Source organism: Pseudonaja textilis, chromosome 1 (genome assembly GCF_049901715.1).
Source record: "Pseudonaja textilis isolate UNSWEBS1 chromosome 1, rPseTex1.2, whole genome shotgun sequence".
In the NCBI taxonomy this organism is placed as follows: Eukaryota; Metazoa; Chordata; class Lepidosauria; order Squamata; family Elapidae; genus Pseudonaja; species Pseudonaja textilis.
This window is the reverse complement of record NC_141990.1, coordinates 223472344-223483313: the sequence shown is the minus strand read 5'-3', so window position 1 is coordinate 223483313 and position 10970 is coordinate 223472344.

Sequence of the window (10970 nt, the reverse complement as noted above, 5' to 3'; positions counted from 1 at the left end):
TTTATTAGTCCTAGGCCCATGGATTCACATCTGTTGTATTCTATATTGAAGAGAACAGGATTTGGGGATCTGGTCACAAGCTGTGATACATTTCAGGCCATTCCCTGCCAGTTAATAAAAACGGCAAATATTTTAAACTATCACGAGTATTCTTGAATCCAAAGGGAACCAACCAAGTAAGAAGTGAAATGAGATGGTAGAATTCATAATATCATTTTAATGTGTAGAGAGTATCACATTTTTAATGATTTAATAAATTGCCTATACATTTACCACCCATAAAATATGGGTTAGAACAATATTATTTTTACTTTGCTTTTAAATTTGCACTTTTAACATTGAATGATTTATATGGAATCCTCTATCATTTGTCTCTGTCTCTGTCTCTCTCAGTGTGCAGTCTGAAATTAAATATATCATTGTGTTGTTTGTGTAGCGCAGTCTTTCACAACTGTGGCTTCCAGTCCAGTTACACTGGACTGCGATTACCAGAATGGTAAGCAAAAATACTGTTACAGAATTCTGGGAATTGTAACATCTACATGTTTGGAAATTATTGAAGGGTTGATGACTCTATACACAAATAAAACCAACTAAGGTTTTAAATAGCAAATTGTGTAAAGTATCCATACAACCATGAGTTGTATAAACAACTTCTCTGATGAATACATTCTCTTAGAAAATTTCTCCTGGGCTAATTCAAGATCAGAAGTAATATTGTCAGAAGGGAAAATGGCGGGGATGAAACATCAGTGAGACCGGTATCCAGTTATTTTCACCATAGTTTCCATTCGTTTTTAGACATTTTGCATGACCTGTCAGATTTATGGTACTGCAGGATCTGGCTAAGTGCTCTTCCACTCTGAACCACTAGATGGACAGGAAGAAGATATCATTACAGCAAAGTCAGGAGAATTACCAATCCATGGCCCTCTAATATTGATTTATTGACAACTCTCATCAGCATTAGCTAAAATGGTTAATGGTTATAGGTTTTAAGCAACGTAATAAGGCAATTATATCTGGATATTCGCAGGTTGCCTATATCAGACAAATATGGAAAAGCTGCTGAAAATAAATGCCTTCATATCACTCTTTTTTCTTTTTGTCATATGTTGTATAAAATCACCATGCTAACCTAGGTCAAGTATTAAATATTGGCAGCTTTAAAAATTGTGTTAATTTTCTGATTTGAACAATTTTGGAATATACATATGCAGTACTATTTTGGGATCTAAGTATATTAAAACTTAACTTCAAAAATTGAGAGAAAGGCAGTGATATAGGAAAATTGAATGAAAGCAGGGATATTGACTTTGGACCAACTGATAGATGATGAAGATAAATGTTTAACATGCTTTGTGTTAACAGATAAATATCAATCGCCAGATATAACTCAATGACAATATTTACAATTAAAAAATTTGTTAACAAGACTATTTAGATTAGTAGCATTTTTAAGACACCTAAGATACTAGAACACTTGTTAAATCTTTTAAAATTAAAACACCTATGATTAGTTTTTAGGTATATTTGTTATCTCATTAAAAGTTGTATAAATTTGATATGCAGATGTTAAGAAATGAGTGAAATAAAGAATTAGCAGTTCTTATGTTGTCTAAAGAATGGGATAGTGTGTTAATTTCTATAGCAAGGGTGTCAATGGATCTCAAATTACAGTTTATACAACAAAAAGTAATATTCAAAATTGGCTCCATTACATTTTTACATAAAATGACAGTCAAAAACAGCATTTTGTTGGAGATGTAATAAGGATAATACTTCTTTAAAACAGGTTTCTACAGTGTCCTAATTTGAAGTGTAAACATTTTTGGGAGAAAGTGATGAACAATATAAATACAATTATGCAATAAAAGCCTTTTCAGAGGACAATATTTGTTTGAATTAAACACCCAGTAGATGAATTTGATAATTGGACTACTTAAAAGGATTCTCTGTGCCCTTTCTACGGCAGAATGTCTGATATTTCAGAATTAGTAAGATACGGATCTGGCTCTATTTATTCAATGGCTTGAAGAGCTGATTGCCCTTGATGCTTATGAGCACATTGACGAGAGACTTTGTATAGATAAATATAATGAAATATGGAACTCGTTTTACAGAATAAAGTAGCCTAAGATAGTTGTGTAAATGTATTAGAAATGTGTATTTAAAATTGGCATTAAGCAAGTATATATAGAATTGTAACTGTTCAGTGACAATGAGAAAAAAAAGTCATATTGTTCTTTGTTATATTTCTTTTACATTTCTGTTACATTTTTGTTTTCTCTCTTTGACTATGTATGTATCATCATCGCTATCATTTTATGTTTTGCTCTCTATTTTTGTTATTAAATTACAAATAAATTACAGTGATTTATTAAAATTAAATTACTTAAAGAAAGTTCCTTTTTGACTCAGTATGTTTCCTCTACACATTATCCCAGGAAATAGCAATTGTCAGATATCATAATTTATTCTTAAATATGTAGTCCAAAGTATTTTGTACAACATTCATTTTTATAATTATTCTATCACATGTCCATTATTTCCATTTTATAGATAGTAACCTGAAATTGAGATATACCATAGTAAGACGGAAGGCACAGCAACAAGTTCCCAATAGAGGGACCCATGCTTTTCGAATCTAGCATCAGAATCCATGCAGTATTCGTTTTTACAATTACTTTATAACACATCCCTTATGCAGAGGTGGGCGCTGGGGGTTCACAGGGGTTTGGGAGAGCCTCTAGCTAAGGTTCTATGCAGTTCGGAGAATCCCCAAATCGAGGGGTGGGAATTCAAATTTTTTAACAACCGGTTCTGTGGGCGTGGCTTAGCTGGTAGGTGTGGCTTAGTGGTCATGTGACTGGTCGACGTGGCTTGGTGATCATGTTATTGGCTGGGCGTGGCCAACTCAACTTCACTCACATCAAGGCACGCATCTCCTCCCCTGGCCTCTCATGACTGTGGGGATGCTGCAACAGTCGTAAGTGTGAAAAATGGTCATAAGTCACTTTTTTCAGTGCCATTGTAACTTTGAATGGTCACTCCACACGAGCAAAGTACCAGCAAAGGAGGGGAAAAAACTTCAGAGAGGTTCCTGAGACAGGAAGTCTAGTCCTGCCAAGAATGTAATAAGGGTTAACGGAGAGGCAGTTTCTGTAAGCAACACCAGAATGCTTCCTTCCTGCCTTCCTTACAGGGTTAGGCCAGTAATTTCTTCTAACAACCGGTTCTAGCGAAGAGGTGCTAACTGGTAGAATCCCACCCCTGCCCAAATCCCACTCCTGGCCGGCCCCATCCACCCTGCCCCTCCCAGGAGTCCCCACACGGCCCATTTTGGATCCAGGTAAGTGCAGGGTGTGAGCAGAGGCTTGCGGAAGATGAAAAACAGGCCTCCAGGAAGTTCAGAAAGACTGGAAATGGGCCTGTTTCCAGCTTCCAGAGAGCCTCCGGAGTCTGGGGAGGCCATTTTCACCTTCTCAGAGGCTCGAGGAAAGCCTGCAGAGCTTGGGGAAGGCAAAAATGCCCCCCCGTGGTGCAGGAGGCCAACTAGGCCACGCCCACTATGGCCATGCCCACCCAACAACCAGGCAAAGAATCCTTTGCTAAATGTTTGAAACCCACCCCTGCCCTTATTTCCATTTTGTGAATAGAAACCTGACATTGAGATATAGTAAGACTAAAGGAATAGCAGCAAATTCCCATGACAGGGACCTGTGTCTTTCAAATCCAATACCAGAACCCAAGTGATCTCACCAATGAGTCTCTCTCTGACTGTTTTCTACAGCATGCATTAAAAAAGCTCTGACTAGATTATATCTAGTCCCTTTCTATCTAAACTGCTTATCACAAGACAGAGAATGATCTATGCTCCAGAATCATAGATTTGTTGACCACCATCTGCCAACATCCCTCACAGTTTGCTATGCCAGCTGAGGTTTCCCTGAAAAACTAGCTCAGCAACATATGAACCATCACGGCTTCTTCTCTGAGATCTGAACTGTAAAATCTTAGAAGAGAATCCAATTAATGCTCCCTTAACTCCCTGGATCCATAGCTGAGCTGGCAATAGGTTGCCCTATATCAGATAGGTTTCCTATAGGCAATAGGTTGCCTATATAACCTGATGTCCTCCAGATATTTGAAGCTAAAATGCCACTATGTTGCCACTGGCCAAGCTGCTTGTGCAGAAAGAGAAAGAAAATTCAAAACTTCTGTAAGCTTGCCATATCAGCCTTAGGAGGAAAATATGGTATTTGCTTCTAGCCTCTAGGCTTCTTTGGTACCTGTTTCCATTGCCGTAGCTTGTATTCCTCAGCCTGCTTCTTTCTTCTTGGCTGGTTCTTGGATGCAGGTGGTAAGTGGAAGTTTCCTCTTCGCCCTGTTTATTTCTGGAGAACTGTTTTTTTATTCAGCATGCTTATGTTGGTTTGTTTTTTTGACACTTCATCTCTGGCCATGCTGATTGGTTGTTAGCCAAAGCCCTCTTGTAATTCATTGGATGCTGAAGGTGCTGAGGGTGTGGCTCTGCAAAGCCTCAAGAATGGGAAGGGAATATTCACTGCAAAGGATATGACTGGAAGGGTGGAGATAATCCATATGGAGCATGTGAAGGCTGAGCTGGTCTTTTGGAACTATGTGGGCAGAGACAAGGAAAACAGGGAACCTGGGTGAGAGGAGGATGAGAAAAGCACAGGAATGGATCCTAATAGTCCCCAAGAGCTGCTGGGAATCACTCAGCCCATAAATTTTGTATATTATCATTATCTAGGATCTAAAACAAATGATTTTCTGTGCCAAGCTTACTTAATGAAAGTGAGTACAATTGTAGAGAAGAAAAGAGTGTCCACTCTTAGCACACATGATTTAAAAATATTGCAAAGTTTTAATATTTAAAAGATTGAGACATGAAATATGTGCACTGTGGGCTAGGTAACCTCCCTAGCAGAGCAATTGTGCCATGTGGATCATCCTCTCCTTGCACCTTACTGTAATGCTCAAAATTCCACTTTTTTCCTTCATCAGCCACAGGATGGCTGGTATTCTGGAGAAGGCACTCTCCCTTCATATGTGGAGTCCTTGTTCCCCTCACCCCCAGAAACTGGAGGGAACCATAATCTCGACACACCATGCTCTTATCATAATCCTGCACATGACACAGGAATCCTGACTGCCCAACCATCACTATTATATTTTTGTACCTCTGAAAATAATTACATCAAACAAAGATGTCATCTTTCAGGATATAATGAGAGTGTTTTAGAGCTATCCTTGACCAGAGCTCTTAATTGAGCATCCTGTGCTGTAGGGAACAGGTAACACTAGAAAACCTTTGGCATATTTAGTGATGCAGCTACATCAGCAGCCAGAAAAATCTGCCTTATGAGTCATTCAGTAACAAGGTCTTGGACTGCCCGTGACATTACCATCCAAGACCAGGCATAAATTGCAGCATCATGAGTTTGTGCCATAGAATTGTGCCATAAAATAGATTAGGCAATTCAAATGGCCTTGTTCTGCCATAGGCCACATACAGACTTATTTATTCATTTGTTAAGTTTATATGTCTTTTCCATTAATTTATTTTTATAGTGAATGGAGCCTAAAAACCTGACCGGTGGAAAGGTGATATATCTTAATATAGTCTGCAAGACTTAGATCTTAATAAAACAAAGATGAAATCGTTCAAGGCATTCACTTCACACATTTCAATATCTTCAGATAAGCAGCATAGTCCATATATCATCTTTTCTTTAGAACAGGGGTGTCAAATTCATGACCCATGGGCTGGATACGTCACACTCTGGCCACCCCCACCCCCGGTTTAGCGAAGGGGGGAAAAGTCATGATACAACACGTGATGGTGTGAGGTTGCAAATTTGACACCGGTGCTTTAGAAGAATGACAGACTAAACTCTGGGACTATGCATCATTATCAAAAATAATTCAGTAGAATACAGAATTTAAGTTAATATAGAATGAGTTTATGGATTATTCGTCTGCACATCAGCACATCAACTTGAACAACACCTGAGGTTTGAACTCTTAATATAATTCTTAAAAACATTATAGCTTGCCTGATTTGTTACAATAGACTTTTTTGGTTAAATAGAAGGCTTAATTATATCTAACTAAAATAAGTTAGAATAACTTGTAGAATAGTCTCTGTAATCTAACTAAAATAATTTTTATCCTCTTTGGGAGACAGGACTCAGTTCTCAGTGGTTCCTCATCATTTTGCAATACGCTCAATCTAATAAAAATAAATAAATGCTGTAGTAAACATTTACACTCTCCAGGTTGTCCTCAACTTATGATCATAATTGAGCCCAACATTTATGTTGCTAAGTGAGAAATTTGTTAAGGAAGTTTTGCCCCATTTTACAATTTTTCTCACCACATTTGTTAAGTGAATCACCACAGTTCTTAAATTAGTAACACCGTTGTTAAGTGAATGTTTTCCCCATTGACTTTGCTTGTCAGAGGGTCGCAAAAGGGGATCGAATGATTCCTGGACACTACAACCGTCCTAAATGTGAGTCAGTTGTCAAGCATCTGAATGTAAAACATGTGACCACAGGGATGCTGCAATGGTCATAAATGTGAAAAATGGTCATAAGTTGCTTTTTTCAGTGCCATTGTAACTCTGAACAATCACTAAATGAACTATTGTAAGTCAAGGATTACCTATACATATGAAGTACATGATAAAGATTACAGATTCCCATTGCATATGTGTGTATATCACAACAAATGCAAATCAAAGTGAAACTTCCTAAGTACAGAGGACTGAACCACATAATTTTTCTCTATAATCAACTAGTACCTGTGAACAATTCTTAAAGATAGCAAACCCAAAAATGATCCCTGGTATGTGATTAGCTGCATACATGTTGCGTACATGCAATAAATTATTTTCAGACCAGTGGTGGGATTAAAAATTTTTTATTACTGGTTCTGTGGGTGTGGCTTGGTGGGCGTGGCAGGGGAAGGAAACTGCAAAATCCCTATTCCCTCCCCACCCCCCTAACCTGCTTTCCAGCTCCGTTCTCCTGTGCAGGGCAACCAAAGAAGACCCAGCTGATCAGCTTGGACTCAATGGGTGGCAGAGAATAGATGGGGGCAGGGCCAGTCAGAGGTGGTATTTGCTGTTTCTCTGAACTACTCAAAATTTCCACTACCGGCTCTCCAGAACTGGTCAGAACCTGCTGAATACCACCTCTGGTTCAGACCTCCAAACATAAGCCCCACTCTAGCTCTTCTACCTAATGGACCTGAGCCAATTTTATCCTATTTAAATAAAATTCCCAGATAGCTTTTCTATAGCATATATAAAATATAAATTCCAATCTCATGCTTGAAAGAAAAAAATTAAAAATTACAACTTAGTGTCCCAGGCAGGGACTCATCTTTGATGAAAAAAGTTTGAAAGTCTATGTTTTAATTACAATCTAACAAGAGGTTATAAAAATACTCTCAGCCATTAGCTCTCCCCATACATTTGTTTTTTTAGGACATATTTTTAGTATATCAAAAATGAATAAATAAACGTTCTCCTCTTGTGTAAACTGCATAAAAGGAAATAGTGAGTAGTAGGGAAAAGTCTATGGATATTCACAAGGATGTGCTGGGGTAAGAATCTCTAAGATGGCAGGCATTGTGTTGCAGTCTAAGTCCATAATCTTGATGTTATGCCTGCCACCTTTCAAATTTTGACACCTCTCCATGGAGGGTGTTGGGAAGGACTTTCTGATTAAAAAAAGAACTATCAATATTTTAAACAAAAAGTAAACAATAACAAATCTAAAAAGTAAAACATTTCACCCCCCCTTTTTTTTTTACAGAGGGCAGCTTTAACACCAACAAGTATTTCGTGTATTTTAATTTTCTGGCTGATCTTTTAATAACAGGGTGCTTTGCATCCATTCACTATAGTTTTCTATCATTTCTTTGCTTTCTTTGAAGCAGGTGCTAATAGTCTATATTTGTATTTCATATGGTTGCGGGATAGGGCTGTTTTCATGAGAGTTACCCCCTAGATGTGGTGGGAGATCTCAATCACTTCAGCGATCCTGAGAAGGATATTAATGAAAGTGGAGGCTCCTGGTAGGGTCACATTTGCAGGAGAGGACCCAACCCAGGGAGCGGGATGAAGATAAAAGTAACAGGGAAGATGGAGCTCTGCCTGTATGAGGAAAACCAAGCTACCTAGGAATAGGAACTTTTCAGGGTCCGTTTTTTTCTCCATCAGCCCAAGGAGTAGACAGGACACAGCAAAGTGAGGGGAGGGGAGCGGAGCATCCCAGAACCTAGGTAAATTCAACTGCACATCTTCACACAGTTTATACAGGAAGAGCCTTTCCCTTGGGAACACTCAAGACTGTCTATAAGTCATACCAGAATAAATAAAGTATTTCTTATACCTGTAACCATCATTTATTAGTGGGGTTTATCTGGTGGCTCTCCCACATAGGTACATGAACAAGAAGTGTGCAGAACAATGAAATACCATGTGTGATATGTGTGGCATGGAATGAGATCAGGACTTTAATATCATAACCATAAACAACATCCTGTCTTCAGTCACACTCCTTTAAGAATATCCATTTCCCTTTAGCCATGAACTTTTCTGCTATGTATCCAGTCCCAAACAGAAGGATCCTAATTAATGCACTATATTTATTTATATCACTCTGTTTATATTCTGCTTTTTCTCCAACTGAATAATAGTCCTTATTTTTTGTTTCCTCTTCCTCCTCTTATCTCCACAATAACCCAACCAAGTAAGCTTAGCTGAGACATAATGGCTGGCCTAATGGCTGCAGAACAGAAGCAGAGGGCCCTTGGAAGAAAAGTAATGATATTAAATTTTAAAAGAAAACCAGGCTTTCCCCCGCTTGGCAACATGTCAATTGAAAAATCAAAATACACCCGGTTACCTATAGGAAAGTTTCTATATCATGAAATCTTCTAGTGCATGGACCATTCTTCTGGCAAAGAAAACTAAATATCTTTGGGGCTGTATTCCAGGCTTTAATACTATTTGGTTAGGACCTACACTAATCAGAGCTCTTTGGAGGAGTAACCAAGTTATGCTCATGTCATAAATAAATTTTAAGCATTTTTTCCTACTGCAGTTTTTGGCCAGTGACTCTAACTTCAAAATGTAGGCATGAACATTACATACATTTTCTGGCTATCAGTATATCCAATAAGGCATACAGGTGGACAATGCAAATCATGCAGAGTCTACACGTGACAAAGACTGGTGGTAGTGGTTGGACATTCAACATAGAAGCTAGTTAATCACATGGGCATGATTGTATCTTAGCCAGTTGAGCCACTCAATCAGTTGAGATCAGCAATTCCAGCGCATGGTACAGTCAGTCATCTGCAGATGTGGGACACCATTTTGGGAAAACAATCCCAAAGTTTCCACCATCTGTGTCCTGACTATAATGGGAACAAGAACAGCCGTGCGCAATGTAGAACCAGAACAGATGCATATTTCTTTCAGATCTGATAAGTGGGGATTCAATATTTCCTCTGCATCAACAGGCAGTGAAAAAGATCATCAAAAAAGCTCTGTCATAATATATTGACTGATAAATGGGGACTAAAAGCACCAGGCCTATTACTTAAGATAACCTTTTTTCCCCCTTTGTGAGCTACCTAGATTACTACATTTTAAGATAAATGGCTATATAAATGGTTCCAGAAGTAAATAAATCAATAAGTAAATCTGAAAAATGAGTCTGGAAATTTCACCTTTTGGGCTGTAGAAGGCTACTAGACTAGAGCTTTATGCCATTTCAGGTTGCTCATTACACCCACATAAAAACCAATACACGAGTACCCTGTCATTATTCAGATGTGAGATAGCCTAATGGTAGATTGCAACTCATTCCTGGTCTCTCTTACATTGTCCATTAGGAAAGTAGGTACTTGAGACATCTGTTTGCCCAGAACTAGGATTGCTGCTGTTGTGAGTTCATGCAGTTCCCAAGTCAAAGGTCAGATGGAAGCCTGTGCATTCAGACCTGCCCAGGTTTTTGTTATGGGCAAAGGCAGCAATGACACTGTCACAAAACAGCTGTGGGCACAGCAAATTTTTCTTTCCTTTGCAACATGCTAGCATTTCCTCTAGTTATTAGTCTTAGACACAGCGCCCTGACACATGGCCATGGTTTGAACGGGCATGTTTACTTCCCAAAATGGCAAATGTTCATCTCTCTGGCAGGCTTCCATGTAGAGTATTCTGTCACAACATGTGTACTAAGGTATAATGCCTCACGAACCACTAATCTGAATCCATATAAGTGCCAAGTGAGCAAGGATGCTACCTTCATCCTCACCTGAAGGATCAGATGATCATGCAAAACCGCCAGCCAAAAATGACATATTGGCGCATAACACCCAAACTATTACACAATGGCCTTCTCAACCTTTGGCAATCTTCCACTGACACAGCACTTTTGGTAATTAAAAGCAATCTCTGCCATATTCCTACACTGAAGACACAGTTACAGGTTTCCTTCTCTGGAACTGAGCTGTACAAAAAAAAGGCTTTATTAGTCATCTCTGAAGAGGATGTACCTTGTCTTCAAGGATAATATGTGCAATGGTACACGTACACACACACACACACACACACACACACACAGGAAAATGGGAACATAAATTTACCAAATCCATTGCAATGCAGAGATTCACATTCTGATATATAAATACATCATGGTGGATTTAACTGTAAAGAATCATCCAATGTAATCTACATTGAAGCAGCATTCAGCAGGAATTTTTCCTGCTGACATCCTGTTCCCATTGACCTTATGGTGCACATATGGATATATGCAGTGGTGGGATTCAAATTTTTTTTACTACCAGTTCTGTGGGCATGGCTTGGTGGGCGTGGCAGGGGAAGGATACTGTAAAATCTCTAGTCAGAGGTGGTATTTGCTGGT